Here is a 14,880-nt window from a genome sequence, read left to right as displayed (position 1 = left end):
GATACAATTTCATTTTGATTGAAATTGCATATTTTACTTTTGGCATTTGAATCGTTTACAATGTTGTTAACATATTAGTTATTATTATTGCATTGCTCTTGGCTCAAAATGTATCTACGATATATGAACGCTATTATTGCAACAACCTACTTTGATTTATTGAAATGACACAATTGTGCAGTGCTTGTGTAATGCACAGTGCAATGATGAGCCAAGTTTTTACTATCTCAGTTTCAATTTATTTTATAGTAAATTTTCTTCTTCGTTTTATAAACGAAAATTAAAGGAATGTTGCCTTATAATGATTTTAAAGAAAGATGATAATCATAAAAAGTGTTTATTATGAATTAAAATCTTTATTACGAACATTGCTTTTTCATTCATTTATTTTATCTGTACAAATCAAAATTGCACATATCAATTAACGATATATAATATAATAAAATAAAATTAAGAAATTATATGTTTTGGTGAGCAATGAATATTTGTATCATTAAATTACCAACTGACCTTCATGGAGATAATAATGAGCTTTAAATGTAATCATTAGTCAAAATTTGGCTAAACACGCTTCAGGCTTTTGGCAGCAATTACAGTATAAGTACTATAATATCATTTTCATAAGCACAAAATGTGTTGCCAAGTGATTTTATAATCGAGTTCTGACTTGTGGTAGAAGAAATATTTAAGCCAAGGAAAAAAGAAGGTCCAACAACTAAAATTTAAAAAAAAAAAATTTCATGCAAAAATATAAAAATCAACATAAAACAGATAACTGTTATAATTCAACTATAATTATATAGAATCTTAATGATAAATATAATTGTATATACGTTGCACAAGAATAATTATAGTTCGAGAAAAACTGTTGAATAAAATTTATCCATAAAATATTGGTAATCAGTGTACTTTAGTATCAAACAGAAGAACGATGCAGAAGAACGATGTTCAACGACGAAATATAAACAATTATAAAAAATAATACTAGCACTTAATTTTAGTGTATCGATCACTACCGGATACAGGCCAATTTGCATTAAATTAGAACGCAAACTAAAGACTTCTAGATGCGCTTTTCGATATAAAATTCATTGTCGGATAAAGTACTGTTTTCATTATACAGAGACGGTCTTTTAGTATCAAGTGAAAGGCTTGACTTACAATTTTTGTTATAATAATACTCCAATAACGTAAACCAATTACTGCATTCCGAAACTAAAGCAAAATAAATTAAAATTATACTACAGATTGTTAAACAATACTTATAATGAGCCTTACAAGAGATGAACGAACTACTTTATAGAGCAAGAACCTGACTATTGGTTTTATAGGCACTGGAAATGCCGCAGTATAGGTGTATCGTCTAGAATAAAGAGAATAGAATAAAGAAGATGACATAGATATAGTTTTAATAATATTCATTTATGTTAGTTCATGATCCTGATGACTCTCAAGGAGAGTCGAAACATAGAGTATAATAAAAAATATTAAACATCAGATAAAAAATATAGAAAAACCATTATAAAAAAAACAGGTCGATAAATAAATTGAAAAAATATTATATTCTCTTTTGAATTAATCTAGAGTTTACTGTACAAACTTTTAACATTATTGAAGGAATTTAAGTAAATATTAGTTTTATATTTGAATGACACACGCAACAGTACAATGCACTTCAACAAATTTAGACCATAAAATGTAAATTTCTTAAGTGTAAATATTTATCTAAACTTTATATTTATGAAAATTTGTTTAACAACATTTTAAAGATTTTAAAGATAATTTAATTTGTTTACGGTAAATATATAAATCGCAGCTCTGCGATAAAATATTTAAACAATTATACTTGATAAATGGTGCAAAAATATATTTCAAAAAAAAGCAATAAACAGTCTAAATTTAAAATAAATACGAGTAAATTAAATAAAGATAAATAAAATAAAATAAAATAAAGTACAAGAAAAATTAAAAGTTTTATACTATAATTAAAGCGGGAAATTAAAATTTACAACATTTACATAATGAAACGTGATATAGTTTACATTTTTCTTACACATTTCAAACATATTTCAAGACCTTCATAGACATTTTTATGAAGGGAACTTTAAAGGGAAATGTATGAACAGTACACGTAAGAAACTGGTACTTAAAAATATATATTGTGTCACGTTTGTATATTTACCAAACTTTCAAAACAGTAGATGAAACAAACAACCCGTGTATTATCACATATCTACATTATGTTATTACACGCGATACAGCGTTAACGATTGACTATGGAAAGATATCGTTTGATATTTTGCGTAATCCAGAATGTCCTTTCAGCTCACCGCAAAAACTGATATTTTGTCAACTTTTCAAAAGTAGTTTCACGAATATAAACTATTACATGCAACTTAGTATTAATGACTGATTTTGGACCACATACAAAGAAAGACATCAGCATATCTCAGAAAGAAAATGTTTATTACCTTTTGAAAAGTACTTCCGCAACTCTACACTATCTGATAGTGAAGGAAAATAAGGATCACAAATAAGAATCACAAAATATAGAATGAGATCTCAGCTAAGATATTTATATATTTTTCAAAAGCACTTCAATAACATTCGCTTGATTTATTGCAAAATGCAGAATAGCACCACAATTCTTCTCAGGAAGTAAAATATTTTTTTAATTTTTTATTTATGTATTTCCGAAGCTCTACACTGTTTCACACGATGACAGATTACCACTGTTAATTATGCATTTTGACCCATCTTCTCTTGATTAATTATAAGATACGTAATGAGACCTTAGCACACCTGAAAAAACAAATTTTTTTTTATTTTCTTAAAAATACTTCAAGTACACAAAAATACTTCTACACAACTTCCACAAAATAACATCCATGCGTTGGTTGTTAATGACTGTGTATGGACCATCTTCAATTGATTTATTGCAAATTGCAGAATAAGACCTTATAATATCTCTTACCTCAGGGACTGAAATATAGTTTCTTAAAGTACTTTCATAACTCTACACAACTAACGCGATTCACTGTCAACGACTGACTATGAACCATCTTCGCTTGATTTATTGTAAAATACAGAATGAGACCTCAGTACACTTCAGATATAAATTTTTTTTCATTTTTTTAAAAGTACTTCCAAAACTCTACACTATCTCTACACTATCCACGCGACTAACTGTTAATGACTGACTATGGACCACCTGCGCTTGATTTATTGCAAAATTAGAATGAGACCTCGAACTATAAAGTCAATGCAGTTCAACTAAGTTAAATAAACATATTTCTTGTTTACTATTTAATATATAAATTATAAATTATTTTAAGCAAAACATCTTTAAATAATTATTATAAATTTTTTCTAATTACTTTTTCGTATACATTATTCGAACAAGTGTGCGTACTCTTTAAGAAATAAAACATTCACTCACTTGTGGGTCAAAATTTTTATCCAGACAGCACTACAAGTAATAAAAATTAATTTGTTTAAAAATTCATACCATTAATTTATGCAAATTGGGTTAACTCAAGATATTTTAAGTACACACAGCTGATATAATATAAAATTACCACTGACACACATATTGTATTAAAAAAACTTCAGCATTTTTTTTTAATAGAAAAAATTAATAATTCTGTCTGTTTGCTAATTATTAAAAATTTGTGTCAATATTTAATTTAATATACAAAATTATGTGAATTAAAATATATCAAATATGGTGTACTTGCCGAAAATATAAGTACCTACTGTAAGTGTCTAATGAATCTAACAATACTCGCGTAATATGCCTAAAGACCCGTTCATATAAAAAAGCATAAGAAGCTCATAAATATCTTGTGTCAATTTTGACCTTAAAGTAAGGTTACGTGTGCAAATTGTTAATTAAATGCTAGTTTTTGTTCCACCAAATTATGAACAACAAATAAAATGTACATAAAGTCTTCTATAAATATTTAGTATTAATATTTTATATAAAAATTTACAACAATTAGTGAATTTATTCAAGAATAACGACGGCTTTAATTAAAATTACTATTGTATTTGTGGATACTCATGCGAAAGAGTGCAGATAGTATAAATTATTTTTTTTTTTAAAAAAAATTAATAAATAAAAAATATTATTTACTATGGGATTCGTTCAGCTTCAAATTGCCCTAAGGCTAATGAAGACCTTATGGATGTCTTACGTTTGGCCTCATCAAGACCTCAAAACGTTGTAAAGTGACAAAATATGTTTTTTATTGTCTTATTGATGTTTATCTTTTGTTTTATAATTTATTGATATTTATTAAGTGATTAAATATGTATATATGTACATTTTGCGAAATTTTTAAAAAATTAATATTTACAACTTTATTGTTTATATTCAAACTTATAAGCATGACTAATTTTTAATTAATTTGTGTGTGAACAGCAAATTATGTATAGATAAACGCATCATTTTTGGCAATTATTTTTTTTTTTTGCAATATTATAGTTTACTTTTGTGATTTTTTATGTTTTATTTTAATTTAGTATGAAATTTTTTTAACAATATTAACTAATAATTTTTTTTAATATTTTTGTTTTGCAAAATTATAGTTTACTTTTGTGATTTTTTAAGTTTAATTTTAATTTAATATATAATTTTCTAACCGTATTAATAATATTAACTAATGAAATTTTGAATTTATTTATCAACCTGTTTTTTTATAATGTTTTTATATATAATTTTTTTTATCCGACTATAGGTCACTTTTTATTAAATAATTTTTTTTTTAATATATTCGATATTTCCACTCTCCTTGAGAGTCATCATCAGGACCACGATCTAACATAAATTAATGTTACTAAAAGTATATCTACGTCAACCCCTTTATTCTATTGTCTATATTGCAGTGGAAATATTGAATTATTTAACAAAAAGTGATCTATAGCCGGAAAAAAAATATATAAAAGCCAATATTAACTAATATTACCGCAAGTGATTTTTTTTTTAAATTTAAAACAAGCAATATTTTAAACAATAAACAAGAGCGACCTTAAAAATTAATTAAATTTTAAAAGGTTACAGTCCTTAAAATATTAGATATACTAATATTTCCTACCTAACCTCAATGCACTTTCGTCAGGTATTTTATTTGCAATTTATTTTGATTTTTTAATCAAATCAATTAATTCAATGCAGTTATCTGGCATTTTATTAAATTTATTTATTACTTAACAAATTTTTGTATTTTCAGTGTCTGAATTTTCAAATGTTTAATACGTTGTTCATTAATTACATTTTTATTTTCCCTTATAAATCCCATCACTGGGATTCATCAAGTGGTAGTATATAATTTCGTACTACCATCTGGTGAAACAATAAATTCTATATCTGAACGCAAAAAATTGGCTAACCTTAACTGGAAAGTTTTAATACATCTACCGCATCTTCTTTACATAGCACTGTTAAATAATTATTAACTTTAATCTCTAAAGCACTTTATAATTGACGTAAATTTGATCTTAAAAGAAGACTTTAAAAGGCATCTACACCATTTTTTTGAAAACAAAAGCCTCAAATTTTATAATAATTTTATAATGTCATATATAAATAACAAGAAATACAAATACATGTATTAATATTTAGAGTTTTTAAAAATAAATTAATATTCAACTATAGCCAATGAATAAAAACATTACATGATGGCTTATTCCTATATAATTCAAATTGTACATGATAAGTATTGTAATTCTCATTCTGTTTGCTGAAAATTCTTTACTAATACAGTTTACTTAAACAGCATCATGTATGGATTTAATATATTAATTTGATACCGCATTGACTTTTATAATCAACATTATATGGTGTACCGGAAAGATAACACAAACGCAATAAAATGAATGATAGATAATTAGCTGAATATATCTAATAAATTTTAGTTACTTATAATGAAATTCATATATAAATTTTTTTTATTTATTTATTTAACAATATATATATTTATTTAACAATATGTTTTATTGAATTAGTTTAAGAATTTAAAAAACGAATAACATTACATCACAAATAGCTACTATTACGTACTGCTATGTATTATAAAATAAAATATAATTTATTTTAAAAGGCTTCTGAATAAGTATCGGGGGTCTATTGTGCTCACGGTTGCCACTTATGGTACTTTAGTACCAAAATTGGTACTTTTTTTTCGTTTTTGGTACTCATGTTTAAAAAATGGTACATTTTTGACGACCCAACTTTATTGTGGATATTTCCAAATAATTTTTTTTATAAATCAATTTTGCACTATTTTATATTTTGTTCATTTATAACACTATGAAAAACACAGAACGAAAAAATAAAAAGGTCCAAAAAAATTTTGGACCTTTTTTTACAGAAATGGTACTTTTGTAAACCAATTTTGGTACAGGAAAAAATTTTCAAGTGGCAACCGTGATTGTGCTCCCTTCTGGGTTTAGAGTTGGTCTCTAAGATGAAATATCTTTTTCATAAATACATTAGCTGAAGATGCTTTGAATTCATTTGAACATTTTAATACTTAAATGTATTTAGTTAATAATTGTTGCACATATATAAGTTGTTCAATTACTTATCGTAAATATATTTAATAACAACAATATTATTGCGATTAAGTAAATATAATTTATTAACTTAAATAAACAACACATACTACTAGTGCGTCATTTAGTAAAATATTTGTTAAAGTATATTTTGGTGTTAGCAAAACATGACATGATACTGATAAGTCAAATGTCTATATGCTTTTGTTAATTTAACTTTTCGACCATTCATATTTATATATGTATCTCGCGAAAACTTTATCTTATCTAAAATTATTTATATACAGTCGAAATGTCTGTCGTTACTTAAGCATGAGTCATTTTTCATGATGAAATGTTTCGAAACAGGTTATAAAGATGTTAGTTACTTTGAGATACAAACGAGAATATATGTTATAAGAATATTCATGTGTATAGTAGTTAAGTATATAAAACAGGAAGGCCAATGTTAAATATGTATATAAATACAAATAAAATATACATTCATATGTATTTTTATAATTTTTATTATAATACTTTTTTATAATAATTTTTTTAATGAATAATAGATACCTGCATGTTTACATTTAAAAATAAAAGTTAAAATAAAAAGTTATTTATGTTAATGTTCCTAGAATGCTTTTTTGTTTTCAAAGCTCATCTATTGTGTCTATGAAATTGAAGAAAGCACCTTTGAATGAACAAAATCGGTTGTAAAATAATTAGTAAACAATCAAGCCTAAAGAATTTTAATAGATTTTGTTATTCGAATTTAATGTTAATTTTATGTGACACCGAAGCCAAAACTATTGAATACTTTCACTTTAGGTTATTAGAAACTTTATTTACGAAAACATTGTATTTGCAAATTATTTTCAATGCTTATTTATATTGTAAAAACCACAGAATTATATACAAAACAGATGTAAAGATATATAAAGAATAATTGATAAACAATATCGTTTAGTTTAAGACTTTCTATCTCTTAAATACTTAAAATATGAATTAGTTAATTTATTATTTAACAAAGATAAATAAACTAGTTTTTAAATTTCAATTGAAGAGAATTAATATTTACTTTAGATTAAATTATATGCAAGTATGATACACTAATGAAAAAAGAGGACGGTAAGGATGACTTTTTTTTTATTTAAAAATAAATTATATTTCAATATTGTGAAAATAATTAATAGAATCACCTTAAGTGTCACAGTGCAGTTCTTCTTCCGAATAATGTAAAAAAGATGTGATAGTAGTAAACACAATACTTAAATAACACACATTACGAAGAACACGGTTACGTTCCCCCAATTATACTGACTATATTATCGAATTTTATAGCACTTCTCTCTAGCAATTCTTGAAAAAGAATTAAGTATTTTATGAAACAATCTTTTTATTCTGTTTTTTATATTTTTGTTCTCTTTTTATTCAATCATATTCTTCAAAGGTTACCTGCAATAACTTCCGAGGATATATCACCTACCTAAAATCATATAAGTGTTTTAAAAGATAGTGTAAGTCTTGAATAATATGATGGGATCTCCCCTTCTTTTGGTACTAAAAACAAATAGAAGTACGTCGCGAGCAAAAACCAGAATAAGATATAAAACTTTACTTTTTTGGCTTTATTAACAGCAAATTATGTATATTAAGAATATTATTATAACTTCTACTACTGCACTTTTCAATCAAAATAATGATTTCTTTCATATTATATTCAGTACTATACAATGCAATTATATTGATATTTTTGTTATAATAATTTTTTTAATTCAATCTTCATTTATCCTCTTGCGTAATTCTTGCATAGATTTATGTTAAGAGTTGACCCTCCATAAATCCATTAATGCTTTCGCAACGCTTTATTGCCACATATTCGTTACAAACTGATTGTTCGATTGTTTGTATAGACAGCACGGTTCGAGCTAGACCCTACAGTTCAAATCCCTCTGAAGTTAGTTAATATTATTTTGGTTCATTAATGTTATTAATGAACTAATTTGCTTATAAAAAAGGCGTCAAATTAGAGTTATCATATGGCTGTCTATATAACATGACTCTTAGCAATAGTTTTATTTTTTTAATAAGCATAAGTAATACCAAAGTATCTTTTAGACTTTAGCCACTAAAATATGAACTTTTAAGAACTTTCATCAATCAAACCACAAACGGTACTCCCACTAAAGAAATTAAAGCTTCAATATAAAAGCACAGTAAATATTAATGGTCCATTATAACGGTATAAGAACAGGAAATACAAACAGCATCCTCCACTTAACCCAAACCACACCAAAATAATTAAACGTGTGCAGCACGTTTCAGATTCTAGCAACTTTGTCAGATGGGTAATTGCAAGACAAAGATGCTGTGATGCAAAAGAAAATAATCTACTAAGAAGTCAACAAAATAACAAACAAATAAAATTGTTATAAACAAAGGTGAGCCGAGTCAAAGCCCTCAAGGCAGACACAATATAACCAACTAAGTAACCAAAAGCAAAAGAAGAAGAAGAAGAAGCACAAGCAAATGATGAGGAACAAATACTTAAACGTGACGTACGAGAAATTGTTTTGATTTTATTGTATCTTGATGTAGTTGTAGTTGTTGTTGTAGTTGTTGTTGATATTTATTATACATGTGCAATGAAAATAGAAAACATTATAGATACTTCTTATATGGATTAATACTGAGATCAGAACAAAAGCCAGTAAAACCAGTTTCCTTGTGCTAATATAGAGATTGAAATATTGTTGTTGTTTTCCTTTGTTACTTTTGTTGTTATTGTTACTTAATACACATTTTTTTTTTAATTTTATTATTTATTTATTTCCTTTTTTTGCTATAATTTATATTGGCTTTCGTATATCAGATGCTGTAATATATGAGAAGCCTTCGCTTAGTACGCACATTTATGGAAGACGTAAGTATTGCCCAACCGCACACAACACTCGCCCGTACTTCCCGAAACATATACCTATATTTTCAACATAATAAAATAACGATTTGGTGATGATACATGCCATGTGGCATTAATGGCAATATTGCATCTTATGGTTACGTATTCCCATGCATTTCTATATATTGTAAACACAGAACACTGGACGACACTTTGTTTAAAAGCTTTGTTGGCTTGACATGCGGAAAATACTTAAGGTTTTGCTTACATTTACGGTAAGAATGTGGCACTTGGAAAATATTGGAATATTGTGTTTTACGTAAAATTTTAAGGAAAATTTACATTTCCTGATAATTAAAAATTTTATTATAAAGTCTGTGTTTTTGTTAAATGTTTATATTATTTATAAAAATTGTATAATTTGATTTAAGGAGGAAATGAAGTCAAAAATATACAACAATTTTTTACGGCATATAAAAGAAAAATGTTAATGTGCCGTAGAGTGGAACTTTTATGAAACGAATTTTGTTAAAGCAAGAAAAGAAATGATTTAAAAGATATTTAATAGTAATTACAGTTAAGTGACATAATAATTAAACAAAATTATAAGTATAGACAAAATGAATTTTTGTTCCCATTACCAAAGAAATCTGGTTTTGTCATTTTTACGCTCAATTATTTGAAGAAGCTCTAATATTTAAAGCTGCATTCATATGATATTTACTATAAATTGCATTAATAGTATAAACTGTGCTTTTTAATAGCGTATAAGCGTTTGTGCTTAAAAATAAACGCTTAAAACCACTCTGGCTTTGCCCAGCTCATTATACGGCGGCGACTCAACACTTCAGCAGCCCCCTTTCTTGAAAATCTTGACCAATTACAATATCTCCCACTAATCAGCATTCTAAGCTTCACCTGAGGTACTAGGTGGTTTTAAACCTTCAGTTTTCTCTATATACGCTAACACAATGGGCTAATAGGCCTAATTGGATCCCCGAGGAACGCCGGTTCCTCTGGCAACATATTATAATAGAAACAACAGAAATGAAATAATAGATGGAGTAGAATTGATTGATTGAAATACAAGGCATGAAGATTCGGGAAAATTGTAAATATGGAGCAATGAAGCTTTTAAAGTTTTTAGATAAAATTGCAAAGTTTTCTAAAGGCACAAACTTCAGTTGAAGGACCGAAAAGGATTATAGTGATGAATATGATGAAAATAATGATAATTACTAAGAGAATATTAATGTTAATGAAGATGGAGATAATTAATATAATAAAATGAATCATGATGATGAAAATAGTAACTATGATGATGCTGACAATGAAGATATGTTTGATAGGAATAAAAATGATTAAGAAAATATTTTGGATGAAGATAATAATAGTGTTTTAAAAAGGTATATATAATATCTAGGCAGATCTATCAGAAGTGTAAGTTTTTAACTAACCAAACCTTTTGACTACGTTAATAAACAACTCTATTTTATTTTTCTCCTAATATATTACCAATACTGTCACTATTATTTCTAAATTTTGAGACCAGAAAATAGTCAAAGAGCACTCTCATCTTAAGAATAGTTACCCAGAATAGTTACTAGAAAAATCACAACTAGGTACATCGTTGCTCTATTGATGTTTTAAGCATCTTTAAGGAATCAGTGAACGAAATCTATTGCTTTATGCTGTATTTCACCTCAATATTTTTTATATATAAATTCTTTGTACTTTGTATAACATACAATTTCTTTTTCTATGTTTCCTATATATGCAATACACAAAAATATATTTACTTGGTATGGTAATTGCATCGATGGTTGCTTCCAAGTATCGTTGATGCATCGAATCTTTCCACTGCTGGGTAATGCCACTAAAAGCGTATTTCACAAAGTTTATGGATCATCTTAAAAACTTATTGATTTTTTCGTATGCCTATTGGGCATCAAAGCGCTTATTCACTCCCAACGATATATGCAAAACCATTATCGCCTCATTAACTTTGACAATTTAAATTTAATGTGCCTAAATGGTAATTATGCACCTCATTTATTTACTTTATTTCTTTTATAATTTTAGGAAAAGCATGTTAATTTTTAATTAATTAAGGTGTTTAATTTGAAATGCTGCTGTTATAATTAAAATTTCTTCTTCATTTCTTCACTTGAAATGCACTCTAAAGCAATTCAAGTACTTAAATGCAGTTAATTACATGAAAAACAGTTGTACAGCATCTGCCCGCCTCAGTGCAGCAACTCAGCGGTTAAGTCAAACCGTTAAGATAACGTTTGCGAGCTGTTCAGAGAGATGAGCGTGTATCTTTGAATTTAACTGAATTTAAGCTTCAAAGAAACGCAATCAGTGCATGTCAGCTGACAAGGTGTGAATAATTGAAGCTGTTAAAATTGCTAAAAACAAACAACGAGCAATGGCAACAATAAAACAAAACTAAACTTAAGGCTATGGCATAATGCAAAGATACTTATTTTCGAAAAGCATCCATGAAATGCATTTAAATGTGTGCTAAACTTTAATATGCAGACATAAATAAAGTAAAAAGAACAACATTAAGTTACGGATTTTAAAGCTGGAATGTTTGTTTTATAGTTTCGTGCCCTTAAATATGAAAATTTATTTTAAGTCTCGTAATTGCTTTAAGCCAAAACCGCTACTTCACGACGAGTTACTACACTACAGGTCGGCACTGCCTTCTCAGAAATTTGTATCTATGAGTTTTTTTACTGAAATGGTAACGACCAAACGAACACGTCAAGAAGTTAGCAATGCATAAACAAAAACAAAAAATTTTATTAAATAAAAATTTACCAACAAATTAGGTTTGCTTTAACTGCCGCCAATTTTGAGTTTGCAGTTCAGTTTCTTTTGCTTTTTAGAAAAAACAATGTTGTTTTTCTTCGAAAATTATTATTCTCATCACGTGCAATTATTTTACTTCTGTTTTCTTAATTTTATTTTAATTTATTAACTTTTATTTCAATTTAAATTTTTTAATTCATAATTGGTTTGTACCATCGCACAAACGGTAGCGTTGCCGCCGTCTCGAGGCAGGTGTTTTATGTTGCATTTCCACTGCACTGAGGCGTTTGGATTTGCTTGCACAGATTTTTTGTTATTTGACGGATTGAGGAAGTTGTTAACCATGAATTTGAATTGTTAAAAAATCACACTTCCGTTAAGGAAATATGTTAAATTAAAGATGAATGCATCTTTGAATTTTTTTTAAGTATAGATAGTAGTGTTTTTACTAATTATCAATCTTTTATAAACATCTCTCTTCATTTACTTGATTGTCAATTATTCTTTCAGGTGTGTACAGTTAATTACTTTGTTAAGTATCAAAAAAAAGTGGGCAGATCAAAGTGAGAATTTCTATTATACACTCCCACAGTGCAGTAAAAATAATTACTATTATATGCACGTAATGTTACAAGATATGTAATCAGTAAAGAAAAGTATTAATTGCATTTATATAAATAAATATATGCCGGTGGCAACCCAACTCATGTAAAACATACTCACTTACGCCATGAGAAGTAAGCTCGTCGTGATAACATAGCTCAGCTCTGCCCTACTAAGCATCAACGTGAACAAAACAGGCTCAGTTACGCAATGAGAAGTAAGCTGGTCGTGATAGCATAGCTCAGCTATGCCGTACTAAGGACCGACACAAACAAAACAGGCTCACTTAAGCCATAGCCGTAAACCCATAGCCTAACTCAGCACTGCTCTACTAAGGGCATTAGTTTTATGTACCAAATGCTTACTCAGAGTGCGGTGTCAATAGCGACTTTTTTGAATACAATCTACTTTTCTTCAGAGACTCAGTTGTAGACTAACTAATTTTACAAAAAGGCAGATTCTGGTGAACTGAATAACTGAACCAATCCTTACGAGAAAATTGTTAAAAATTTGTTTATGTCGGGTAAAAAATCCTGTTTATGCTTGACTGTAGCTGCAGCATGTCAAAGCAGTATTTTAAGATCCTCGAAGAGTCTTTATAATGCTACAAAAACTTTAATTTTAAATTAGATTGAAAAAACTTTCTGACTTCCATGAAATGGGTCACCATGGAAGCTTTGCTTTGCTTTAATAAAAGTTTTAATCTGGAAAACAAGGATAGTCACTTAAGGAAGCGAAACCCTATAGTGGATAAACGCCTTTTGCTGCATATCTAACAGTGACAAAGCAGATGAGCAATATCTTCTCCTTTCTTCAAACCTCAAGCCTGAAAAGGAAAGAGCTAGAAATGGAAGTCGCCTACTTCTATTGTGACAGAGTATTAACATTTTGATGAATTGCAGAAACATGCATTTATGGTTGAACTAGGTGTCAAACATATACTCTATCAAATATCTTTTGATTAACCCCAGATGAAGGATTTTGAAATGCTGAGTAATTGAGTAGTAAGTATAAGAACGTTTAGAACTATTGGGTATATAACTTAGTTTATTTTGCTTAAAAACAGAATAAAATATTTTCTATTATTAGCTATGAACTTTGATCATCTTTTTTGGCAATTTATGGATTCTATGGGAAAAAAAATTGTTTATCTCTTGATGGGATCAATTTATCAAGCCATTTTTTATTTTCTTTGTCGTTTCTAAATTGCTACTCTTAGGAAACGTTTTGCAAAGATGGGAACAAGTAGTAATCTAATAGAGTGCAATCTGGGGAATAGGGAGCATACGGTAGAATCTTTCATTTAAGTGCTTCAAAGGTATTTTTTACTTGTCTTGCGATTTTTAGGCATTATTGGGCATTATCGTGAAGCAAATTCACTTTACTTGACGGCATCTCTTAGAAAATCCAAAAAACTACATCATACAACCAATACTTATCAAATATAACAAATACATTATCATCTTTCTTTTGATTAATTTGAGTTGCCAGTTGAGACGTTTTTTATGTGTAAATATATGGACTTCAGGTTTTATAGTTTTCAAAATACTATTTAATTATAGTTTAGCGGGATTTTAATTTAAATATAGATTTATTTATATTATTATATTAAAGCTAGTTGAGTCATTGCCCTTTACTCTCTATTAACTGCGAGGTTTCTCCAAAAACTCTTTCTACGCCTTGACTGGATTATTGTTTATCACTTCATCAGACTAAGCAATAATTGACCTTAGATCTGCATACCTCCCCGAGGAGCCTGTAACCATTTTGAGATTCGATAACGTGGTATTGGTCTGTCATTTTATTTATTTTAAATTGCAGTTTTATTATTATTTAATTATAGATCCATAAATGAAAACAGGTGCATCAACCTGCCATCCCAAAATATTTAAAAAATCACGGATTTTTTAAATTTAATATATTTATATATAATATAAATATATGTATAAAAATAATTAATTTATATATAATAATTAATTAATTCAATACGCACCTTTTAAATTTGTAAATTATATTGACTTCAA

This window comes from Teleopsis dalmanni, chromosome 1 (genome assembly GCF_002237135.1).
Source record: "Teleopsis dalmanni isolate 2A chromosome 1, ASM223713v2, whole genome shotgun sequence".
Taxonomy (NCBI): domain Eukaryota; kingdom Metazoa; phylum Arthropoda; class Insecta; order Diptera; family Diopsidae; genus Teleopsis; species Teleopsis dalmanni.
This window is presented reverse-complemented; position numbering follows the sequence as displayed.